General features: G+C 37.3%; 2 pseudogenes; one reads left to right on the top strand and one right to left on the bottom strand.

Annotated features, from left to right (window-relative positions):
- The first annotated feature begins 236 nt into the window (after positions 1-236).
- On the top strand, positions 237-2,082 carry LOC120766799 (annotated as a pseudogene).
- A 6,253-nt stretch (positions 2,083-8,335) lies between these two features.
- Positions 8,336-24,697, bottom strand: part of LOC120766794 — a 49,027-nt pseudogene continuing 32,665 nt past the window's right edge.

Raw genomic sequence — 24,697 nt, 5'->3', positions numbered from 1 at the left:
GCAAAAAAACATTCGGAAAAAAAGAAAATGGTCTAAAATGTACAACCGCAATATCTGCGCAAGCGATTGGTAAAATTGTAATTGAGACGTGCGAGGCCATTATAAAAGTTATAAAAGACTCAATTAAGGTAGTATTAAAAGTATATCGGAGTTATACATTTTATTTATATATATTTTTACCTTCCTAAAACATCTGAGCAATGGATGGCTGTAGCTGACCAATTTTAGAGAAGTCGATGTTTCCCAACTGTCTAGGCGCGCTCGATGGAAAGCTCATAAATATTTCACGTCCTCCTAACTCCGGTTCATTCTATTTTAATTATAAAAAGACATTCAATATTATCTTGTTGGCAATTGTTGACAGCAACTCCAACTTTTTAATGGTAAATTTAGGTGCAAATGGACGAATTTCCGATGGAGGCGTTTTCGGAAATTCGAAATTATTTAAAAAGTTGGAAAGTGGAAATTTAAATTTACCGGAACCACAAGCAGTGCTTGCAGACGAAGATTCACTCCATTTTGTGTTTATGTCGGATGCGGCTTTTGCTTTGAGGAAAAAATGTTTTAAAACCATTTGGTCACAACAATTTGACAGAGAATGAAATGCTGTTTAACAAAACTCTGAGCTCAGCACGAGTTAAAGTTGAAAATGCTTTTGGAGTTTTGGCATCGCGTTTTCGACTTCTTCAAACAATACACATTTTTTGGGAACATTCAATACAATTTGGATTTTTGCATTCAAAACACATGTGGAATGTCTTGCGTTTCTTTTTGGGATCACATAGTGAACAGGTTTTACGTTTTTCAAATTTTTCTACGTTGTCGGCCAGCGATGTACTGGGTACTTGATCCATTTTCAGTACACGGCGAATAGCTCCTTGAAGTTCTCTGTGTAATCCATTCTGGTATGCACGGCGTTCTAAATGTGGTTTCACGAGATCTTCAGCTAATTTCAATTATATCTAAATCCTGAACACATGTTTTGTTTTGATAGTTAGGCCTCATTTTTCTGATTTTTTCGTTTGTGTGGGGTATAATTTCGTCTAACATATCATTTAAAAAAAAAAAACAAATTCCACAAATCTAGGGGTTTTGTATTTCTGTGCAACACATCTCTGAAGAGAGGTTTGAGACCAAGTACGTCTCGTACAATGTTATGCTGTGCAGTTCTTGACCTTGAAATCGCGGGAAAAGCAGACCAACGAAACCGGTTCTTACCGAAATAACTCCTATACCTTGCCAGTGGTATATCGTCGTCAGAAAACGAACACTCGATCGCGGTTTCTTTCTTACGCGATTGTTCTGACTCATTTAGTTCTATTTCCGATTCTGGCTGACATTCGCCATCAATTACGTGGTCTACAGGAGCGTCTTCTATGTCACTGCAGTCTTCATTTGGTAATTCATTGCAACTTCCTTCAAACTCCGACTCCGAGTCCAACTCTTGCAGCCATTTACCGATGTTTTGATCATGCGAAAACATAATAACTCTATAAAACCACAAAAAAAATTATCGGCACTAAAATTCCATAAACACTTAACGTCGGTCACAATGACCGCAAGCAAAAATGTTTTACCTCTAGTTTTTGAATTGGTACACGTGTTGACTGCCTGATTGCACAAAACGAACTGACGAGAGAAAAGAAAAAGTACATAGTCGGACAACTGCGCAGCTTGCATAATAACGGGAATATTTAAAAAATAAAAAACGGTAGAGTCACTGTGACCGGCGTTAGGTGGCTAAGGGTTAAATAAAACTTACATATATTCATTCTCTTATAACTAATACATAAAAAATGAACTAAAAATAATAATTTAAAAAAAAAAATGAGAAAAATAAAATAAAATATATGTACTCTGTCTTAATATGTTTTAATTCATTGATATTGCGAGTCATTAAACAAATCAAGAACACTTGTGTATTGACTTTCGTTTGCATCTGAAAAGTGTAACTCTGGAGTTCTTTCAATTATTTGTGATGTTGCTTGTATGGGGCTTCCAGTTGGCACAGAAATAAAACGTGGCGAATGTGATGTTGATTCTAAAGGACTTCTAGTTGGCACAGAAATAAAACGTGGGTAATATGTAGTTGATTCTATAGGACTTTTAGTTGGCATAGAAGTAAAATGTGCCGAGCGTGATGTTGATTCAGTTGGACTTACAGAAGATGTCGAAATATAAAGTTGCGAGTCATTACTTAAAAAAGGCGAGCTGGTTCGTGATACATGCGGACTACTTAAATTTGGCGAGCTTGAAGGACTGTGCAGATAATTGAAACATAATTTTCCAAATCGGCGAAGCAGCATTACTTCGTCTACTGCTTGCTTTGCAAAAGGTTGCTGCTCTGGTTTCATTTGCCTGTACATGCAAGCCCATGCCTTTGCATAAGTTTCTGCTTCATCCATTTGTTTTTTGGATGTCTCCAAATGCTCGGTTGATTTCTTTAGAAACTCCGTTCTTTCGGTGGCCACTTTTTTAAACTTCTTCGACGATTGCTGTGTAAAAAAACATAATCTCATAAATAAAATCAATAAAACTTTTAAATGTTTTTTCAACACACCACGCGAACGGGCGCTTCTTCCTCTTCATCCGCACTGATGGATGTTACACTAGGCATAGGTACTTCCAGGTCCCGCAAAAGTCGAGCTCCTCGAAATACCATAGAGGTGAAACGTATAATTCATCAGTCCCTGCACCTAATGTTTCACTATGTAAAGTTTTTTTCAGCTCCCGCGATAGCAAGTACGCATATTTGACAGTTTTTTTAATTTCATCTATCGACGCATTACTTTTTATTTTTTTTAATTCTAAAAAAAGTTTTTGGTATGTAGCTTCTACGGCGTACTTTTTTATTTTTATAACAGTCCAGTTTACTGTTCCATAACTCCGGCATAGTTTTATACACTTCGATAAATTCGCGGATTTGCCGATCGCTTTCACTCATTTTTATTTGTTCTTTGCTTCGTAGACGCGCTCTCTTTGACAGCCGAAATAAAATAGCGAAATCGTTTGAAATCGCACGACCAACCCAAACATTATCCAACTAACACAATCAACTTCACAAAATATCAAAAAATTTAGATTTTCATCCAACCAGTTGGTACAACTCATACAACTGGCCCATATACGAATCAATCAGTTGTACAATTCGATGAAATCGGTACAATAATTGATTCGTGTATGCCTTCCGTAGCAGTTGTGTTCATTTAACGGTTATTTGCATTACCTAAAACTAATCTACATACATAGATAGATATGGCGGTGTTTCGGCGAGTACAATTTCCTCAATTGTGATAAACAAAGAAGGTACTGCAATATCATTTGAATGTGGCACTTGTGCTATATCTTCCAAAAACAATAAAGATTCGAACTTTTTGAAGTATAGAAAAAGCACTGCATGGCTTGATAAATGGAAGCAAAATTATTGAACAAAACGTTGAACAAATAAAATTATTAACTAATGCGACAATATAATTCATGTTTCTATTTAGGTATCGTGTAGCTATACTATGAAGAGTTATGCGGTGAAAGCAATGACGTTTTTGACGAGGACTGCCAAAAATGGCAAACTGAAGTATCGCCCCATGTTTTGGAAAAGTACAAAGTATATTTCTGACTCAAGGAGTATGACTTCTAGCGCCTTGGAAAACGATGAGGATTCTGAAGAAGAAACTATTCATCCCCCATCCAAAAATGATATACCGCTTTCCTTTTACAACTGACGCTCACTACAAAGCACTAAACAGATTAGAATATCTGACTCAAATTGCCCGCCTACAACTTTTTTAAAAGTCCTAGAAATAGTCCTCTATAACTATTTACATATATCTTTGATTGTATGTTATTGTTTTGTAAATAACCATACATATGTACTTCTAGTCAGGAACTATTCGAACGAAAGCGCAGAATGTTTGTGGCGAATGGCTTTAATGAAGTATTCTGAGAATAATTTAATAATCTATGTGGGTTATTTATTTTTATAAATAACTAGCTTACCCCACAGTCGTTTTCCTGCGTAAAATTATGTGTTTTGAAATGAAAAGAAAGTTTAATTTATCATTGAATTTTTTTTCCAATGTAACGCAGCTTGATAAACAACATTTTTTGATTTCTGTTCCGGTGTACAGAAAAGATGGTTTTCGAACTCGTGAGCACGCCACGTATGTACATAAGTATGTACATATATCTGGCCGTGTGAAAAACATAGCATTTCCAAATTTATCCCACACACTACGCGATTATACTTGTGTCTTGTTGATTGTCATCTCAAATGCAATTTTCACTGGAAACGGAATACACTTGAACTGAAATCGCAAATCGTTAGAAGTCAAGAGAATTCGTAGAATCAAGCATTCTGCTCCCTTGTATTCGATAGGTGCGTCACAATCCGTCGGGTTCCATTACACAGTTTCGGCGCATGAAGATTGCGAAGCATAATAACTACAGATCCAACTTTGAGACGCAAATGATGCGGTGGCTTACCAAGCCTAGCCAAAGGATGTAGAAATTCCACTGGATAATTCACGGCGTCGTTTTCATTGCCAAGACGATCGATCGATTCGTATGAGCGCAAGTCTCCTGGAATTTCACTTTGAATCTTCCAGTTTAAGTCAACAACATCGGTATTTTTGGCAGCTAACATTGCGCATGCATTCAGCAGTGTCATATAAAAAAGTATATCTATCCTGCTCTAATATCCCCAATCGACGGCTGATGCAGGGTTGCATTTTTTGATTCCTACTTTAAAAATTTCTTAAAATTTCAAAGAAAACTTTTTAACTTTTAAATTATTAATTTTATTAGTTTTAATACATATTTACATAAAATTGTAATTTATTGTCATTAAATATATTAACGGTAACATTGGGTAAATAAAAATATATTTAATTTAAAAAAATAATTTCATCTGAAAAAATATTAATTAAAGAAAAGAATTATTAATACATAGCTGAAAATAAAAGAGTGAAAAAAGATTTTAAAGTCTTCCCTGGGCCATTGAAGATATCATTAAAGGGCTGAACTGCAGCAACTATAACCTGTTTTACACACGGAACAAAGGTAAACCTAGGGCATGCATTCTTATCAATAAAAGTATAAATGCATTTCTTTGTCCTAATTACAGCACAGCAGATATCACAGCGGTAGAGGTGGAACAGAATGAAAAGCCCTTCTTCCTGGTCACGGCCTCGGCTCACCAGTCTAATAGAGGAGAACAGGAAGGAAGATATCCTAATAGGGTGTGATGCAAACGCAAGGCACACCGTATGGGGGGGAAGCTCCAGCATAAACACCAGAGGTGAGTCACTCTTGCAGTATATGTATTCTGAATAGTAATCTAAGTATATGCAACAAGGGCGATAAGCTCTTGTCCTCACGCTATCAACAGACACAGACAGTTTCGTTGTGGATAACTGGAGGGTATCCGATGAGCCTTCCATGTCGGATCACTCCGACATCCGCAAGAAATACAGTGCTCCTCTCACATACCGGAACCCTAGAAGAGCAGCATGGGAAAAATTTGCCATTATAGCAACAAAATTCCTTGAAAAGGGAGGCATAAGAGTATCAGAAATCCTCAGGAACTAGATTCAGAAGTAGAGAAGTTAGAAAAAAATCTTAACCACAACTTTCAATAAATCTACTCCGCTAACAGTTTTGAAAAGAGAAAGACATTATGAAAAGATACAAAAAAGCAGTCAGGAAAGCTAAAAACGACTCATGGCGATCTTTCTGGACATCGATAGAAAGTTGCAGACAAACCGCTAGGCTGGGCAAAATGAGAGAAGTTAGAAAAAAATCTTAACCACAACTTTCAATACATCTACTCTGCTAACAGTTTTGAAAAAGAGAAAGTCTCTTCCTTGGTGGAACAGTGAATTTGAGAACACAACTAAGGAAAGCTTTCGATGAGAGTTTTAAAACCAAAATCTGGCAGCCATATAAAGACATTATGAAAAGATACAAAAAAAACAGTCAGGAAAGCTAAAAACGACTCATGGCGATCTTTCTGCACATCGATAGAAAGTTGCAGAGAAACCGCTAAGCTGAGCAAAATGCTATCCAAAGATCATATTAATACTGCCTACATTAGGCCGGAGGGAAGTGAATGGACCTCCTCGGCAAAAGAGTCTCTGGAGGTACTAATTAAAACCCACTTCCCCCGAAAGTAAGCAAACACCTTCAACGAGGGTTCAACCAGAACCACCGTTGAACGCAGCTGATTATCGAAGCCAAATAATAGACAAAAGAAAAATCAAATATGCCATAAATAGTTTTGCACCATTTAAAGCGGCAGGCCCTGACGGGATTATGCCCATAATGCTGCAAAAACTGATAGAACCAATGGTCCAAAGGCTTGAAAATATATACAAAGCTAGCATTCAACGATCTTACATCACAAGAAGTTGGAAAAGAAGTAAAGTTTTGTTCCTTCTAAAACCAGTCAGAAGAACACACGAGAATGCCAAGGATTTTAGACCTAAGTATAAGCCTTACCTCCTTTATGCTGAAGGTACTAGAAAGGCTAATAGATCTACACGTAAGAACAATAACGGCGGATAAGTTATCGAAGTCCCAACATGTGTACATAATGGGCCGATCAACCGAAACTGCCCTTCACGAGGTGATAAGTGTAATTGAAAAATCACTACACCACAATCAATACACCATGGCTGCTTTTCTAGACATAGAGGGCGCCTTCAATAACATAGAAGTAAATGCGATAATTAATTCCCTGGCACATGGTGGCATAGATGACACCGATGCTTGAGAACAGCATGCAACAAAACAAGTTATGTGAGTAGAAGAACGCCTCAAGGGGGGTCCTCTCTCCGCTTCTATGGGTTGCAGCGCTGAACGAAATACTACTCCAACTAAACGGTGGAGGAGTGAAAGCAGTAGCGTATGCAGACGATATAGTGTTGTTGGTATCAGGAATGTTTCCTTCAACAGTCAGCAAGATTATGGAAAGAGCACTTCGAAGGTTAAACCTATGGGCTAGAAACAATGGACTAGGAGTTAACCCGAACAAAACAGAACTGATGCTATTCACAAGCAGAACCAAAATACCTAGTTTCAACTTCCGGTACTAAATGGTACAATACTCACTCCATCCCCCACACAGGAGATTGACACCAAACTGTCCTGGAAAATAAATATAGAAAAAAGAATAAACAAAGCATGCATGGCCTACTATACTTGTAAGAAAATCGTTAACAATAATTGGGGCCTCAACCCAAGTATAATGATATGGATGTATACGGCTGTCATAAGACCTATTCTTACCTATGGAGCTCTGGGATGGTGGCCAGCGCTAAACAAACAATACAAAATTAAAAAATTATATACTTAGTATACAAATAGCAGCATGTGCGGGTGTTACTGGAGCAATCAGGTCATGTCCGACTGATGCGCTCAATGTGATCCTGCATCAACTACCAATGGACATTTGTATTCACAAAACAGCCGCTATTGTGGCGATAAGAGTAAAAGAATAGGAAGGTTGGAATCAGCAGAACTACGGACATAGTGTTATCCTAAACAAGCTCACCATTAATAAATCAAACTACATTCTTCCAAAGCTGGTCTTCAATAGACACTTTCAGGTGAGGATACCATCTAGACCAGAATGGAGAAGAGGTTCAATAGGAGAGGAGGATACCATCTCAGTCTATACCGACGGATCCAAAATGGACTGCGGAGTAGGCACGGGGGTATTCTCCGCTGATCTAGGCATATCTCTCTCTATACGTCTACCGAACTCGGCTAGCATCATCCAAGCAGAAGTACTAGGCATAGAAAAAGACTGCGAAGTTCTATTAGAAAACCACGGGAATATACATAAAGCAACTATATTTACGGATAGCCAGGCGGCGCTCCTGGCGTTGGCTTCACCTATGACAAATTCCAGCATAGTTCACAACTGCAAGAGAGCACTAAGCTCAATATAAGACAAGTTCCAACGAAACTTTATCTGGGTTCCCGGCCACAGGAACATTTTCGGTAACGAAAAAGCAGACGAGTTGGCAAAGACAGGAGCTTTCCTCAACGAATCCGAGGCGGAGCTAATACCAAGCCCGCTAGGATCGATCAAAGGAGAGATCAATAGACAATTTCAACAAGTTGCAAATAACAGGTGGAAGAACATTACAAAATACGCCATAACTAAACAATTATGGCCAAAATATGGCAGGAAAAGAACCAACGATTTATTAAATAGGTCAAGAAAAAGCATTTACAGAGTAACAGCTACCACAACAGGGCACTGGCCAGTTGGGGAACATACATCCAAAATGGATATGCCCTACAACGACATCTGCCTTAAATTTAAAAACCTCTAATTCCTCATATTACGTCTTATATGTTTATAGCGATTATGGCTTAAACTAACAAAATGTCTTACAGCTAAAATTTTCTTATCGTGCATACTTGCAAATGCAGCTATATATAAAATATTAATAATTAAAAAGAAAAAATTAAAAAGGAACAACTAAAAAGGAAATAATATAAATAGATTAATATTACCGAGAGTGATATCCACTATTTTTAATTTATTTAAGGCCTTTTTTTCCGCTTTTCCATCGTAGTTATATAGTCACACCAACTCGTCACTAAATAAGGACTGCATGACCTTCTCTATCGAGGCCTTGGTAGATTTTAGATTTGGGATACTGGCCGCCTATAAATGTACTTATATTAATCTATAAATATTTATCTTTATACATACATATGTACATATATATAATTCTTCTGACCGTGTGTTTGTAATTGAACTGCTCCTAAACGGCTGGACCGATTTCGATGAAATTTTTTATGTGTGTTCAAGGAGATTCGAGAATGGTTAAGATTCACAATTTGGTCCACTGGAAAATGTTCTTTTAAATTAATTTTTCATTTATAATTAATTGCTAATTTTGGAATGTTTTACCGATAGATTGCGCTACCATCGCAGCATCCAATATTCAAACCTTAAATTGGCGTAAACGTGCAATAAACAAAACGATGCAAAAGTAAAAGGCGACATCTGTAGACAAGTTTTCATAACGTGGGCAGAGTTGTTCGTTCTTAAGTAATAAATTAGGTGATTCAATACACCTATGGGTAGCTATACATTTTTTTCATACCTGCCAACTATTGGAGGGGGTATCTTGACAGGCAATTTAAAATTGCAAAAGATCTGGCATAAAAAATAGCGGCATAACTGAAGTGTTGATAAAAAGGTCTATTAAAATTTGAGATATACAGAAATCTTTTCGAAGCATTGCAAGACTGATGCCATAACCTTGCCGGCCGATTTTTTTTTGTCTTTCCACCGTTTCTTAATATGTAGTCCACCAGGCTGACAATCGATTGGACATTGGTATTAGTAGTACTACCTATGTATGTATGTATCAGCCACAGTAAAACGTGGGCGAGTCCTCTAGTATATACATACATATGTATATGGAAAGTAAGGCAAACTTACCATAGCGTCAGAGTAAGCTTGGTGTGTAAGGTGCTCCTCCACCTTCAGCAATGTTTGGGGAGTAAGCCTTGCAACAGAATATGCTCCTCATTCACCCCTGCGCACAGTGGTCGGTCTTGTATGGAATCAGCGGCCAAAACTACTTCCACTGCATACATACATACTTATATAAAAGTGAAACTTTTGCCAAGTTTCCCACTCTGCCACCCCCCGATGGTAACAAATTTTAATTAATTACTATACATACATTAAATTAAAAAAATTTATAAACGAAAAAAGGATTTTTTTGAATATTATTCAACTAAATCAAAAACTGAATTTAATAAAATTGATTTACTTTTGCGTGATAGTTTCTTTGACTGCTGATGAAAGGATCTATGCTCAAAAGCAATCGGTTTAGAAAATCGTGATTTGTAGCGATCCGTTAGTTCTTTCATGTATGATGGAGTCGATACATCTTAACGTCCTTATTGCTTGACTTAGCAAATTCTTATGAGAGCTCTACATTTGAAACTGGTGCATAGTGAATAACATCAGGAGCGTGAATTAAAATTTTACGGAGTGACGAAGGAAGATAATACCAGAAATATTTTGAAGTTAATTCCTTTGCAGGATCTAGCGCAAGTCCAGCGCATTGAGGGTTTATTAAACTAATTCATTTATAAAATTGAATTTGAACAGGACCCAATAGTGGGTGGACGAAGGAAGGGTCTGCAGTTTTTCCAAATTTGTTTGTGCTCTTCATCATTTTGCGATTTTATTATCAGTTATACAGAGACATATGTAAGTATGCCGTGACAAATAAATTATTGTCTTCCAAATTATAATTTTCAAATTTCTGCTTATATTCGCTCTGACCAGAATTGCCATCAAAGCCACATATTCATATTCATATTAGGTAGTTAGAGGACTCATTCCGTTCATTAATTACATTTCTGACGCATTGTGGTCCAATAATTTTTTTATCTCAACTTCAACATCAGATTCTGAGACCTTTATTGGCTCAGGATAACTGTTTTTCCTTTGAAACTTTTTAAAACTTAATATCAAGTTTTCTGTTAATGAAGCTTCTAATAAGTAAATAATGAAGCTTTATTAAATTTGCTTCGGTGATAAGTGATATTTCTTCACACATTTTCTAAACACCAAAATTCAAAAATATATAGGCGTGAAAGTTTACACCGATATGATGTGCCTAAATAAAAGTACGTATAAAATAAACATTTGATAAAAGTGAGAAAATGATAAAATGAAAACCAAAGCACAAATATGTGTATATAAGTATGTACGATGAAAAAAAAACATAAAAAACAATAAAATATGCACGAATATACGTACACGTTCATATATAAACAAAATTTAAAAAAATAACACACAAAAAATCGCATGCCTGGTACAATAACATGAATAACAAAGAAAGTTGCAAAAAGTTGCAGCTGAAATCAAAAGCATAGACTTAGAAAACAATAACTAATCTCAACAAACTTGATTCTTTTAAGGGCAAGACAGGAATCACAACTTTTTCTATACCTTAAATCGATGTATTACGAAAAACATACCACTCAAAAGGGCACATGTAAAACAATTGTTTTTAAATAACAAAACAACATATTATTACATAAAAACTACTTTGTTATATAACATATGCCTTTATTGTCAATACTCATTTCGATTTATGGAGATTAAACACGATTTTATTTCGCAATTTAATTTATTATAAGAGCTAATTTTTAAGCTGGAGGATGGAGTCATGTGTAGAAGTTCACGCAAGTGAGTGCAAGGAGTGGCCAGAAACGATTCTTTTACATATGACTCAAGCAGCTCACTACTTCCGGTCTTTGACCAAGTATTCTCTGGGTAGCCTAAGAACATCCGTTTGAAGGCGAGCTGAAGTGAGAAGGCGAAATATCCCCTACATGGGGTTGTGCGTTGGGTTTGGGACCCGCCACGTAAAAAAAAAACCCCCAATGAACAGTAACAACCAGCCTCGGATGAGAGACCCCCCTTTTGATGACGACCATGGCAAACGGAATAAGGACTACGATTTGAGGGCATGCACCTGGAATGTCCGGACCCTTAATTGGGAAGGTGCCGCTGCCCAGCTAGTTGATGTCCTCGCAAAAATAAAGGCTGACATCACCGCCGTCCAAGAAATGCGATGGACGGGACAAGGACCTCGTCACTGTCCTTGTGACATTTACTACAGTGGCCATATAAAGGAGCGCAAGTTTGGTGTGGGATTCGTGGTGGGAGAGAGACTCCGTCGCCCAGTACTATCATTCACTCCGGTGAATGAACGTCTAGCCACAATCCGCATCAAAGCGAGGTTCTTCAACATATCGCTGATCTGCGCCCACGCTCCGACGGATGAGAAGGACGATGTGACCAAAGATGCCTTTTATGAGTGCTTGGAACGCACTTATGAGAGATGCCCCCGCCACGATGTCAAAATCGTGCTTGGCGACTTTAACGCCAGGGTGGGCAAAGAAGGTATCTTTGGCACTACGGTCGGTAAATTCAGCCTCCACGATGAAACATCCCCAAATGGGTTGAGGCTGATCGACTTCGCCGGGGCCCGAAATATGGTTATCTGTAGTACTAGATTCCAGCATAAAAGATTCATCAAGCTACCTGGCTGTCTCCGGATCGAAAAACTACCAACCAGATCGATCATGTTGTGATAGACGGAAGACACGTCTCCAGTGTTTTAGATGTGCGTGCGCTCCGAGGTCCTAACATCGACTCGGACCACTATCTTGTTGCAGCGAAGATTCGCACCCGCCTCTGTGCAGCAAAAAACGCACGCCAACAAACACAAGGAAGGTTCGGCGTCGAGAAGCTGCAATCACAACAGACTGCCGAACGATTCTCTACTCTACTCCTGCTCTCTGCGAGCACTCGTCAACAACTCGGTATAAGGGAACTGTGGGACGGCATTTCAAACTCCTTACGTACAGCTGCAACCGAAACCATTGGTTTTCGGAAAGTGCTAAAGAACAGCTGGTACGACGAGGAGTGCCGTGTCGCAGCGGAGAGAAAACAGGCTGCCTACCTCGCAATGTTACGTTCGACCACAACACGTGCGGGATGGGATAGATACCGAGAATTGAAGAGGGAAGCGAGACGCATCTGCAGACAGAAAAAGAGGCCGAAATGCGTGAGTATGAAGAGCTTGATAAGCTGGCCGACAGGGGTAATGCTCGAAAATTCTACGAAAAAATGCGGCGGCTTACAGAAGGTTTCAAGGCCGGAGCATACTCTTGTAGAACCCCCAAAGGTGATCTAGGGACCGATGCCCAGAGCATACTTAAATTATGGAGGGAACACTTCTCCAGCCTGCTGAATGGCAGTGAACGCACAAAGCCAGGAGAAGGCGAACCCGATTCCCCAATCGATGACGATGGAGCAGACGTCCCGTTGCCCGACCATGAAGAAGTTCGAATAGCAATTACCCGCCTGAAGAACAACAAAGCGGCGGGGGCCGATGGATTACCGGCCGAGCTATTCAAACACGGCGGCGAAGAAGCATCAGCTTCTTTGTAAAATATGGTCGGACGAAAGCATGCCCAACGATTGGAATTTAAGTGTGCTATGCCCAATCCATAAAAAAGGAGACCCCACAATCTGCGCCAACTACTGTGGGATTAGCCTCCTCAACATCTCATATAAGGTTCTATCGAGCGTATTGTGTGAAAGATTAAAGTCCACCGTCAACAAGCTGATTGGACCTTATCAGTGTGGCTTTAGACCTGGAAAATCAAAAACCGACCAGATATTCACCATGCGCCAAATCTTGGAAAAGACCCGTGAAAGAAGAATCGACACACACCACCTCTTCGTCGATTTCAAAGCTGCTTTCGACAGCACGAAAAGGAGCTGCCTTTATGCCGCGATGTCTGAATTTGGTATCCCCGCAAAACTAATACGGCTGTGTAAACTGACGTTGAGCAACACCAAAACCTCCGTCAGAATCGGGAAGGACCTCTCCGAGCCGTTCGATACCAAACGAGCTTTCAGACAAGGCGACTCCCTATCGCGCGACTTCTTCAACCTGCTTCTGGAGAAAATAATTCGAGCTGCAGAACTTAATCGAGCAGGTACAAACTTTTATAAGAGTGTACAACTGCTGGCGTATGCCGATGATATTGATATCATCGGCCTCAACACCCGCGTCGCTAGTTTTGCTTTCTCCAGGCTGGACAATGAAGGACAGAAGATAGGTCTAGCAGTGAACGAGGGCAAGACGAAATATCTCCTGTCATCAAACAAACAGTCGTCGTACTCGTGACTTGGCTCTCACGTCACTGTTGACAGTCATAACTTTGAAGTTGTAGATAATTTCGTCTATTTAGGAACCACCAACAATGTCAGCCTGGAAATCCAACACAGTATTGCTCTTTCCAACAGGTGATACTTCGGACTGAGTAGGCAATTCAGAAGCAAAGTCCTCTCTCGACAAACAAAAACCAAACTCTATAAGTCACTCATAATTCCCGTCCGGCTATATGGTGCTGAGGCTTGGACGATGATAACAACTGATGAGTCGACGTTGCGAGTTTTTGAGAGAAAAGTTCTGCGAAAGATTTATGGTCCTTTGCGCGTTGGCCACGGCGAATATCGCATTGGATGGAACGATGAGCTGTACGAGATATACGATGACATTGACATAGTTTAGCGAATTAAAAGACAGCGGCTACGCTGGCTAGGTCATGTTCTCCGGATGGATGAAAACACTCCAGCTCTGAAAGTATTCGACGCTGTACCCGCCGGGGGAAGCAGAGGAAAAGGAAGACATCCACTCAATTGGAAGGACCAGGAGGAGAAGGACCTGGCTACGCTTGGAATATCCAAATGGCCCCACGTAGCGAAAAGAAGAAACGACTGGCGCGCTGTTGTTAACTCGGCTATAATCGCGTAAGCGGTGTCTACGCCAATTTAGAAGAAGAATTTTTAAGCTATTTTCTTTGCACAGTCGGTGTGTTTCTATTGTCTCACTTCTCTTGCTTTTCGTAGCCCCTACGAATGGGATAGACCAAAAATGTATTTTTCGGTAGTTTTATTGGTGTTTTAAGAAATAGCCTTACTACAAACAGTGGTAAATTTCAAACTTTTATTTTTTTTACTTTTGGCCTATGAAATCGACCAATGTGCTGCGCCAGTGATGCGGCTTACACTGCGGTGGGTTTTTGCCGAGAGCACCTTACACTCCAGCAACAATCGACCTTGTGCTTGGATCTCCGCACGTTCTGGCATCTGAAATTCAAAATAATAAATAATTAAAATAATTTTAAAATATAATAATTTTATTTCAATAAATACCTTCTCAGCAAGAGCGCTTTCTACAGCTGATAACCGATTCATCATGTCTTCTTGCCGAGATTCTATTCTACCACGGCTTTCAAGGATTTTATGCAGTACCAACACAGTATCGCAACTTATATTGGGTGGCCATACGCTGCGAATAAGGCTCGGCGATACGAGATTGGCTCATTTCTTCTCCTATAACGAAAGTTAAACAATAGAGGAATTAAAATAAATATATTCCCTATTGGAATAGAAAAATACTTAAATTATAAATCTGCTTTTTTAATAATTTGAATTTCCTCATCTTTAATTTCACCTACTAGAATACCTAAACCCGAAGAGGGCACCAAAGGCTCTTTGAAAACATCACCAACTTTGTCAAAATTGACAATTTTCAAAGACCCTATTTTATTACTAAAAAAGAATCTATCTTTATCTTTTTTGCAATTAATAATAAACCTATATACTATATATGTCGAAAAATTATTGCAAAAGATGTTGTGCACAAAAATTACTAAATAACTTAACAAATTCTTTTAACAATTTGTTGACAACAGTGGACTGTACTGTACTGTACAAGATTTTTCGCAACTTAGAAGAAGAATACCGGAATGTAGCAATAAAAAATGATAATACAAATCGTCCGGTATGCAATCTTTTAACACAATTATGTATACCCAAATATAACAAAAATTGACCATATTCTGTGGACTTCCAGTTGCTTATTTCGTCCAGATCTCTACTGCGTCTGGAAAATTCAGAGGGAACGTAGTTGTTAATATGTATATATATTTTTCTTACGTTCCCTCTCTTAACAAGCAACTGAAGAAGTTTCTTAGTAACCCCTAAATCAAATAAATGCATGGGATCTAACGGAAATTGAGAAACCATGTTAATATTTACAGATTCTAGCAAATTTTCCCCCCGCTTAAAATCGTCTAAATGATGACTTATATCTACTCTATTCCTAAATGAACTATCAGTCCTAAGTTTTCCTACGGTTTGTGAGAAACACACTCTCCTCTCTTTATAAATCCCTTGCTGAAACATTTAGGGCAGCTATTCTTCCCGGCGTGTGACTTTACACCAGTGACAAATCCGCGAGCCGGTGCGTCACATACAAAAAGCCTAACACTAAACCCTTTCATATTCTGCCTAGATCCTACTTTAACTCCGTTTCTTGCAAGAACTTTATTTCTTCACGAAATTTCCTAGTAAAGTCATTTACATTACCTGGCTTTCTCATTCCTGAGAAGCAAGCGATTGTTAAAGGTCTTGTATTAGGGAAACCTACTACATAACCTAAAATTGGCCATAATGTTCTATTGGAACTTTTATATAATTTAAGTCCATCTATTCCTACATCTACAGAAACTTTTTCTACATTGTCTAGGAAATCAAAGTCTGGAAAATTAAAATGATATTGTATTCCCAAATACAATAACTCCCCCTCAGCTACAGATTTAAGTTCTACTACCTGCCTACTGGTACCTAGAAAAGTCCTTGCACATAACGGCAGTTCTTTAAGGGGGTATTCTGGTCTAGAAATTAAAAAAAATCTAAATTTTTTTTATATTTTCAAAGTTTAACTATTCAAGAATATGTATACATGAGGATTTTTCAAAATTCAAATTATTTTCGGAGATATATGTAGGCATTTTTCTGACCCGGCATCCAAACTGGTTCGGCCGGAACTAATCGAACAAACGACTTTACGCGAAACTTTAAGCGCGTTCTTCTCAAAACTAACTTTTTCGGAACGATACCAACGATTTCTCAGGTTCTACAGGACCGATTTACTTGAAATTTGCACAGAGTCTTCTTTATAGGCTTGTCTATGGTTGTAACTAGCCCCATCCACAAATTTTTATTTTTATTATTTTTAAAAGTTTGAAATAGTCAGAAAAAGTGATCCACAAAAACTTTTTTTTTCTGGCAGTCGCCATTTTGTGAAAAAAAAAATTTTCCCACTTTTCCGTAGTCGGCCATTGCGACATTATTCTAGATTAATAATCTTTTTTTTTTTGGTTTCAGATAACTAGGAGGGTTGAAGTCATGGGTATGGTCACGTGGAAATTTTTAGAGACCCCCCACTTCGTCAGCTCATAATTTTTGAAATTTTTGAAATATATATACATATATGTACATATTAAAAATAAATACATAATTAACAAATAAAAAAAATATATGTGCATATATAAACATCTGAAACCAAAACAATTCATAAAAAATATCACAATATGTATGCTACATAGTACTAATATGTAGATAAATAAATACATTTCTTATAACTAATGTAACAATTTAAAATAATAAATGAACACAAAAGCAAAACAATTCATAATGTTACAAATTATTGTAATAAAAAAACAGAAAAACAAAACAATTCATTTAAAAATATCACAAATTGAAGATATACATACATATGTATTCAATACATATTTGAATATGCTTAATTAATATAACTTAAAATAATATTTACAGAAATATACATATACCAAAGTTTCCCAGAACCCAGTTTTAAATAACAAAATATAATTAAAAGGCGAAACAAGAAGCCGAAGAAAAATTAGGATATAAAATTGTCTCGAAAATATTATATTTATGTGCCAATTTTGAAGGTCTACTAAGGTCCCTATTGGAAAACTTAAGGGCGAAAAATATACGAATCCTAATATATAGTGCTAGATTTGCATTACTGTCGCTTTTACTACAACATTTATAAGGGCTGGCATGCTTCATTTTATCGAATAATAACTGCCCTACGCCTATCCTGTGACAAACGCAATCAAATTCCCTAACAAAAATTATTTCTATTTCTTTTAAGTAATCTAAAAATCCCTGAGGCGGCTTAATTAAATTGCATCTGTCAATTTGCCTTTGTTGCGTAAAGAGGTATTCGATTGAAAACTCATCTCCTTAATAAGGTAAGGGTTGAGAGCAAGTGTGTGCCCTAAATATTTTTAAATAAAAATAGCCACTAACATATGCAAATGCATTGTCTCTAAAAAAATCTACCTCAACATCATCTACCTCGAAGTTGCTGTCTAATCCTAGCCTATTGAACGAATGTTCAGGTCGTGGAAGTCCTTGGAACTCTTGACACGATAAGTCCTGCATTAAACGGTCATTACACACACTTTCTATTATATCATTCGAAATGTTAGGAGAAAAGCTTCCGTTGGGAGCTGTCGGTTCGCAGTTTCCGTTGGTTACCAAGTTGGCGTAGCGCTCCCCATGATTTTTTAAACAAATTGCAGAACATATAAGGTGTTATCCTTACACATCTGCCACCGCCCCTTCGGATTTGTCCAAAATAATTTTCAAGGTTGTCCTGACATAATCGTCTCGTCTGTACATGTTGAAAACCTGAGCGTGACAAGAATCGCTACAATCGTTTTAAACTATTTATATTAAGGATCCAATCCTTAAGATAGTTGAAAGATGAAGTTATGTCAGCCCCGGTGTCATCGTTAACCCTAATTGTCTTTAAGAGCCTCGTCTAAAAATTGGAGTTGCCGAAAAAACTTTTTTTGTTGGGCAAAATAGCTTCAAAATTACTACTATTAAATATATCAAATAACTTATAAATAAATAAAATATATTCCGCGGTATTACAGTAACTATTTGAGGGACAAGTCAAATGACCGGAACTACAAATCGATAACATTCCGGAAGCGACTGTGTCACTGAATACTTGACTAGCAAGTTTGACACTCATTTTTTGAAAATTATTTGGCGCAATACGAGCATCAGACAATTTCGGTGCACAGCGAATATGATTTTGCGAATCTTTATTATAAAAGTGCACTATATCGGACCAACTTATCGGACGCGATTTAAAACATACTTTATTTTTACAGTTTTCGAGACAATTTCTGGTATTTTTTAAAAGGTGGGACAATCATTAAAAAATATACCTCTTTGCCATTTACGTTGAAGGATGGGCGCTCTTCGCAAACCCCTAAGACCCTAGCTAAAATGAGAAAGTTAGAACCCTGATCACAAACAAAATGGCATGGATTAAGACCTATGTTTTGTAGCTGCGTAATGGCCTCAAAAATATATTTTTTGGCTCATCACCTTTACAGGAACCATGGACAATAAAATACGATAGGAGGTGAGACCAAGGTGTTCCACCAATACCTTGGACCATCAGAGTCATCGCACTATTACCTATACTGCAAGTGTGATTTTCATCGCCGTAATCCTCAACTCCTACAATTTTATCAAATTTAGGTAAATATTGCATATGACTCTTAAGTGCCATTTCGTCACACAAAATAGACACGAATTTTTGTTCCTGACTAAATTCCCGACTTCTCAACTCTAAACACTTAATACTACTGCTATTACATCCTGGATCGCGGGGCCATTCCGAAACAAACTCGTCCAGAGTTCTCTCATCCGGAAACCTAAGGATTGGCTTAAGGCATCTGTAAGCTAAAGGTGATAAAGGTGATAAGAAGTATACACCTAAAGGCAGTGTTTTAAAATAACTGTCGTATCTACGACCATTGGGATTTCGGTTGAAATTTTTTATACTATTGCGCACTACGGCGCTTATCTGTGGAGGAAAATTACTATTAAAGTGGCCTATTAAATCAAAACCTTCTTCTTTCTCCTTTAATTCCTCCTTTATTCTTCTATATTTCTTTGCTAAATCTTCTAACTGATATTTGAAGTAATTAATTTCCCTTTCCTTTTCTTCTAATTTATTTTTCAAGCACAAATTTTCCTCCACCAATTTTTGTTCCCTAAGAGCTCCTGATACTAAACTTAAATTTGTTTGACTGCCTATTTCCCTGGAATTAGCTATGCCTAAAAGTCCTACTTCCTCCTGGGCCTCTTTTTCCACGGATGCTAATAGCATCAAATTATTACCGTTATCAAGCAATCCTGATTCGGTATCATTATTTAAAAAAGAAAAATCTTCCGTTTCCATTTCAATTATTGAATTGGGACTAAAAACATTTTTATATTTAAAACTAGGTTACGGTGCATTTGGCAAATGCGTGTCCGGAACAGCATTAAGCCTTAGCTTTTTTCAACCTCCTAGTTAAGGAAAAGTGCCGATCACAGGCAAACAGATGTTTAATTTTGGTGTCTCCTACACCCAACCGATTCAGCCAAATTAAATATCTAATAAAAAATACAAATAAAGAAACCCTACACCTTACAACCAAACTCTTATTTATATTTATTTTAATTTAAATAAATACCATTATACTTTTCTACTTATTAAACTATTATTTATTTTTAAATACTACACGTAATATATGTATATACTATTTTAATTATAATTTTCCTACCAAAATACTGTAATTTTTGAAATTACTTCTACACTAAGTAATACAATCAATAATGTGATACAATAAAATATTTATTTTTATTTAACATACAAGTACGTAGTAGAATTTAATTACAAATATATATTTACTATATGTACTTAGATTAGTAAATTACATATTTTTAAGAACTACTATATTAACTCTATAAAATATCATGCACAAAGTTTAAATTTAAAAAATACTATATACAAATACTCATAGTTTTTAACTTTTGGACTAACCTGTCTTTATCCTTTTCCTTACAAGGAAAGTTGAAAATATGCTCTCCGCCTTCGCATCCAACCACACACTTCCTTACTTTTGGTATTTTCACTAAATTATATAAAAATAGTAAATTAATAACTTTGAAAATACATAAGTATGTATATTAGGGTGCACCTTAGCTATACGGGAGAAAAAAAAATATAGCGTACAGGGCATTCCACCCCCCCAAAAGTCGCACGTAGAGTATAATATTATGTTCTGCTAAAAATTTTGGCGATTGGACCATGTTTTACAAATTTCGAATAACATGGTCACTTTACCCTCGTTGCGGCACGTCTTCCCATTATCCAATCGCCTAAATTTTTTGCAGAACATAATATTATACTCTATCGCAACTTTTAGGGGGTGTGATGCCCTGTATTATTTTTATAAAATTTGCTTAATTTTTTTTTAATTCCACTCTCACTGGGCTACTTTTCTGAAATCAGTGCTCACCAACACAGTGACAGATAATCATGCCGACCACTGCTTTACACACTCCTTAAAGACTTTATAATTTTAGCACTGCGCAGGCCGAAAGAACATAATTCGAATATTTGTCAACCGCCCGCACTTGTTAAACATAATAGTTATTTTTATAAATTAAATTATTAGGACCAACCCCACTGGTCATTCAATTAAATAGCTACTATATGTACAATAATATATGCATAAAATTTAACAAAAAACTCACAAATCAAAATTGTTCTGCTTCTGCTGCTGAAAGACGTACTATTGATGATTTCTAAAGAGAGAAATAGGAATTAATTGAATGTATTTATAATTATTTCAAAATGTTTCTTACCTTTTTAGATATAATATGTACTTCATTTTAATGCTGCAATGACATAAGGTTATTAATTTAAAATATAATTATAATATGCAAATTTGTTCACTTACCTTTCTTCTTCCCGCTAGAATTGCAAATGGCTCGCAATTTTCCCTCGTGTTTTATTACCCTTTTTGGGATTTTCTTTTGGCACTATTGACAATTATGTTTTCTCCTTCGCACTCATTCAAATAAATCAAGAAATGAAAGAAACTTTTTTCCATCGCATTTAGGTAAACAAAAAATAACCCGAAAATGTGCGTTGGTGTTAGTGAAGAGAGAAAAAATGTATGTTTTGAAATATTTGACACAAGTGGGTAGCCGTGGTTGGTAGGGTATGTATCTCTCTATAGCAGTGGTTCCCAAACTTATTTTGTCTACTGCCCACTTTGAGAATAAATATTTTTTTAGCGCCCCCATTTTTTCACCTATTTAAAAACCACTAGAACTTCAAATTAAATTAATTAATTATTGTGACCTATGTATCGGGTGATTTTTTAAGAGCTTGATAACTTTTTTTTTTAAAAAAACGCATAAAATTTGCAAAATCTCATCGGTTCTTTATTTGAAACGTTAGATTGGTTCATGACATTTACTTTTTGAAGATAATTTCATTTAAATGTTGACCGCGGCTGCGTCTTAGGTGGTCCATTCGGAAAGTCCAATTTTTGGGCAACTTTTTCGAGCATTTCGGCCGGAATAGCCCGAATTTCTTCGGAAATGTTGTCTTCCAAAGCTGGAATAGTTGCTGGCTTATTTCTGTAGACTTTAGACTTGACGTAGCCCCACAAAAATAGTCTAAAGGCGTTAAATCGCATGATCTTGGTGGCCAACTTACGGGTCCATTTCTTGAGATGAATTGTTCTCCGAAGTTTTCCTCAAAATGGCCATAGAATCGCGAGCTGTGTGGCATGTAGCGCCATCTTGTTGAAACCACATGTCAACCAAGTTCAGTTCTTCCATTTTTGGCAACAAAAGTTTGTTAGCATCGAACGATAGCGATCGCCATTCACCGTAACGTTGCGTCCAACAGCATCTTTTGAAAAAATACGGTCCAATGATTCCACCAGCGTACAAACCACACCAAACAGTGCATTTTTCGGGATGCATGGGCAGTTGGCCACCAAGATCATGCGATTTAACGCCTTTAGACTATTTTTTGTGGGGCTACGTCAAGTCTCCAAAGTCTACAGAAATAAGCCAGCAACTATTCCAGCTTTGAAGACAACATTTCCGAAGAAATTCGGGCTATTCCGGCCGAAATGTTTCGAAAGTTGCCCAAAATTGACTTTCCGAATGGACCACCTAAGACGCAGCCGCGGTCAACATTTAAATGAAATTATCTTCAAAAAGTAAATGTCATGAACCAATCTAACGTTTCAAATAAAGAACCGATGAGATTTTGCAAATTTTATGCGTTTTTTTTTTAAAAAAAGTTATCAAGCTCTTAAAAAATCACCCGATACATATGTATGTATATTAACGGAGAATTCTAAACGAAACTTTTACTATAACCCGCAACTTGAAACCTGAGCGCAGTAGGTAACATACAACGCCGCTTAGGTCTCAAGTTAACTCTTACGGGCTCCACCTGCCAATAAGAATGATTATTGAAACGCAACTTTACAGTATTAAAACAGAGAATCTTTTATTAAAAATAAAACTAAAATAATCGATCCTTATATAAAAACTAATGTGAAGGATGATTCTGATGCTGTTTAATAAGTTTGTTAATATCAGGTTTCAATTTACTCAAGAACAGTCGCAAGTCGCCACGTTCGGTAACAAGCAAACGATTTCTATTTAGAGCGGTAAGCAGTGTTGTCACAGCACTAAATCCACGTTCACACAAATATGACGATGGGAATGCTATCAAGAATCGTTGAACGATTGACCACAATCCAGGGTACAATTGCGGGATCGGTTTTTGTAGCCGAAATTCTTGGTAACCATTTTTGAACTTGATTTTTACTTCCTCGTTTGTTGTCAATTCTACAAGTTCTTCTTCCAGCTGAGGTGACATTGTTTATATATAATGAAAATTTCGAAAATGGAATCAGCAATCGCGGTTACTTTTACTTTTTTTTAAATTTACTTTTGGCTGTTGCCCTCTTGAGTAGGGAAAGAACAAGTGAATATTAAAAAACAAGAACAACAACAAATTGCAGAATTTTCTACTTGGTGCAACGGCACAACAACAAATAACCGCAGAAAATTATTTGCAATGGCTGTTAAATATGTTAGACCAAAGCCCATGTTTATTTTCTCGACACGTAAAATAATAATTGCAACCCTGTGCCACCTGTCATTTTACATAAAGACATATTTCGCCGTTAAATTGTTAATTCAAGTTGCAGCTCGAAACATGGCTAAAAAACATACAAAACAAGTAAGGAAGAGCTAAGTTCGGTTAAAACCGAGCATTCTATAGTCTTGCAACTTGCAAGAATCAAAGCCATGGAAATATGTATATACTTTAAGGATAGATTGACCGACATATTCGGCATAAGGTTAGTTAGAAAAACGGAAATCATTATATGTGACCTGGCCTACGAAAAGGGAGCTAACGTGCGAAAACTATTTTTCTGGGAAAAGCTGTTAAAAATAATCGTGAGTTTCTCGTTAAATCATTAATTGTTCTCCTTTTTTTGACACCTAAGCCCCCTTTCCGTAGATCAGGTCACATATGTAGTATTTGGGAGTTGGAGAAGTATCGACCCGATTTTATCTATTTACAAATCTCATACCTCACAAACAATCCCCAATGATATTTTAGGCGCAAAGATATCACAGTGTGCCCAAAAAATAAGGTGACATTGTATTTATTTTGAAAATTCTTTATTTATTCTTCCAAATCAATTTCATCCCCTTCAAAGTAATCCCCTCCCGATGCAATGCACTTATGCCAACGCATTTTCCAATCTTCGAAACACTGGTTGTAGTCACTTTCCGGGATGGCCTTCAGTTCCGTCTTCGCTGCGCCTTGAGTCTCCTCTCTCGTATAAAAACGGTGTCCCCGGAGCGGTCTTTTGACACATTTCCGGCCTTTTTAGGCGGATAGCTTTACGCAAACGACGCATAACGTTCAAATAATATTCCTTGTTGACTGTTTGACCAGTTAGAAGGAATTCATAATACACAACACCACGATAATCGAAGAAAACAGTCAACATGACCTTGATTTTTGAGTGTATTTGGCGCGATTTTTTTGGTCTCGGCTCTCTTTTGGCACGATATTCGCTCCATTGATCGGTTGATTCGGGGTCGTAAGCATAGATCCAAGTCTCATCGCCAGTTACCATGCGTTTCATGACACCCTGGTAGTCGGAAAGCATCGTTTCACACACTTCAACGCGACGCCTTTTTTCCAAAAAATTCAATGTTTTCGGTACCAGTCGAGATTTCACGCGCTTGGGGCCCAAAACATCCTTCAAAATGGTATTGGCTGAGCCTTTCGATATGCCAACTTCATCATCAAGGTCTATAATTGTTAATCGACGATTTTTC

This window comes from Bactrocera tryoni, chromosome 1, assembly GCF_016617805.1.
Source record: "Bactrocera tryoni isolate S06 chromosome 1, CSIRO_BtryS06_freeze2, whole genome shotgun sequence".
Classification (NCBI taxonomy): domain Eukaryota; kingdom Metazoa; phylum Arthropoda; class Insecta; order Diptera; family Tephritidae; genus Bactrocera; species Bactrocera tryoni.
Note: the sequence above shows the minus strand (reverse complement) of the source record. Positions and strands in the feature narration are given on the sequence as shown.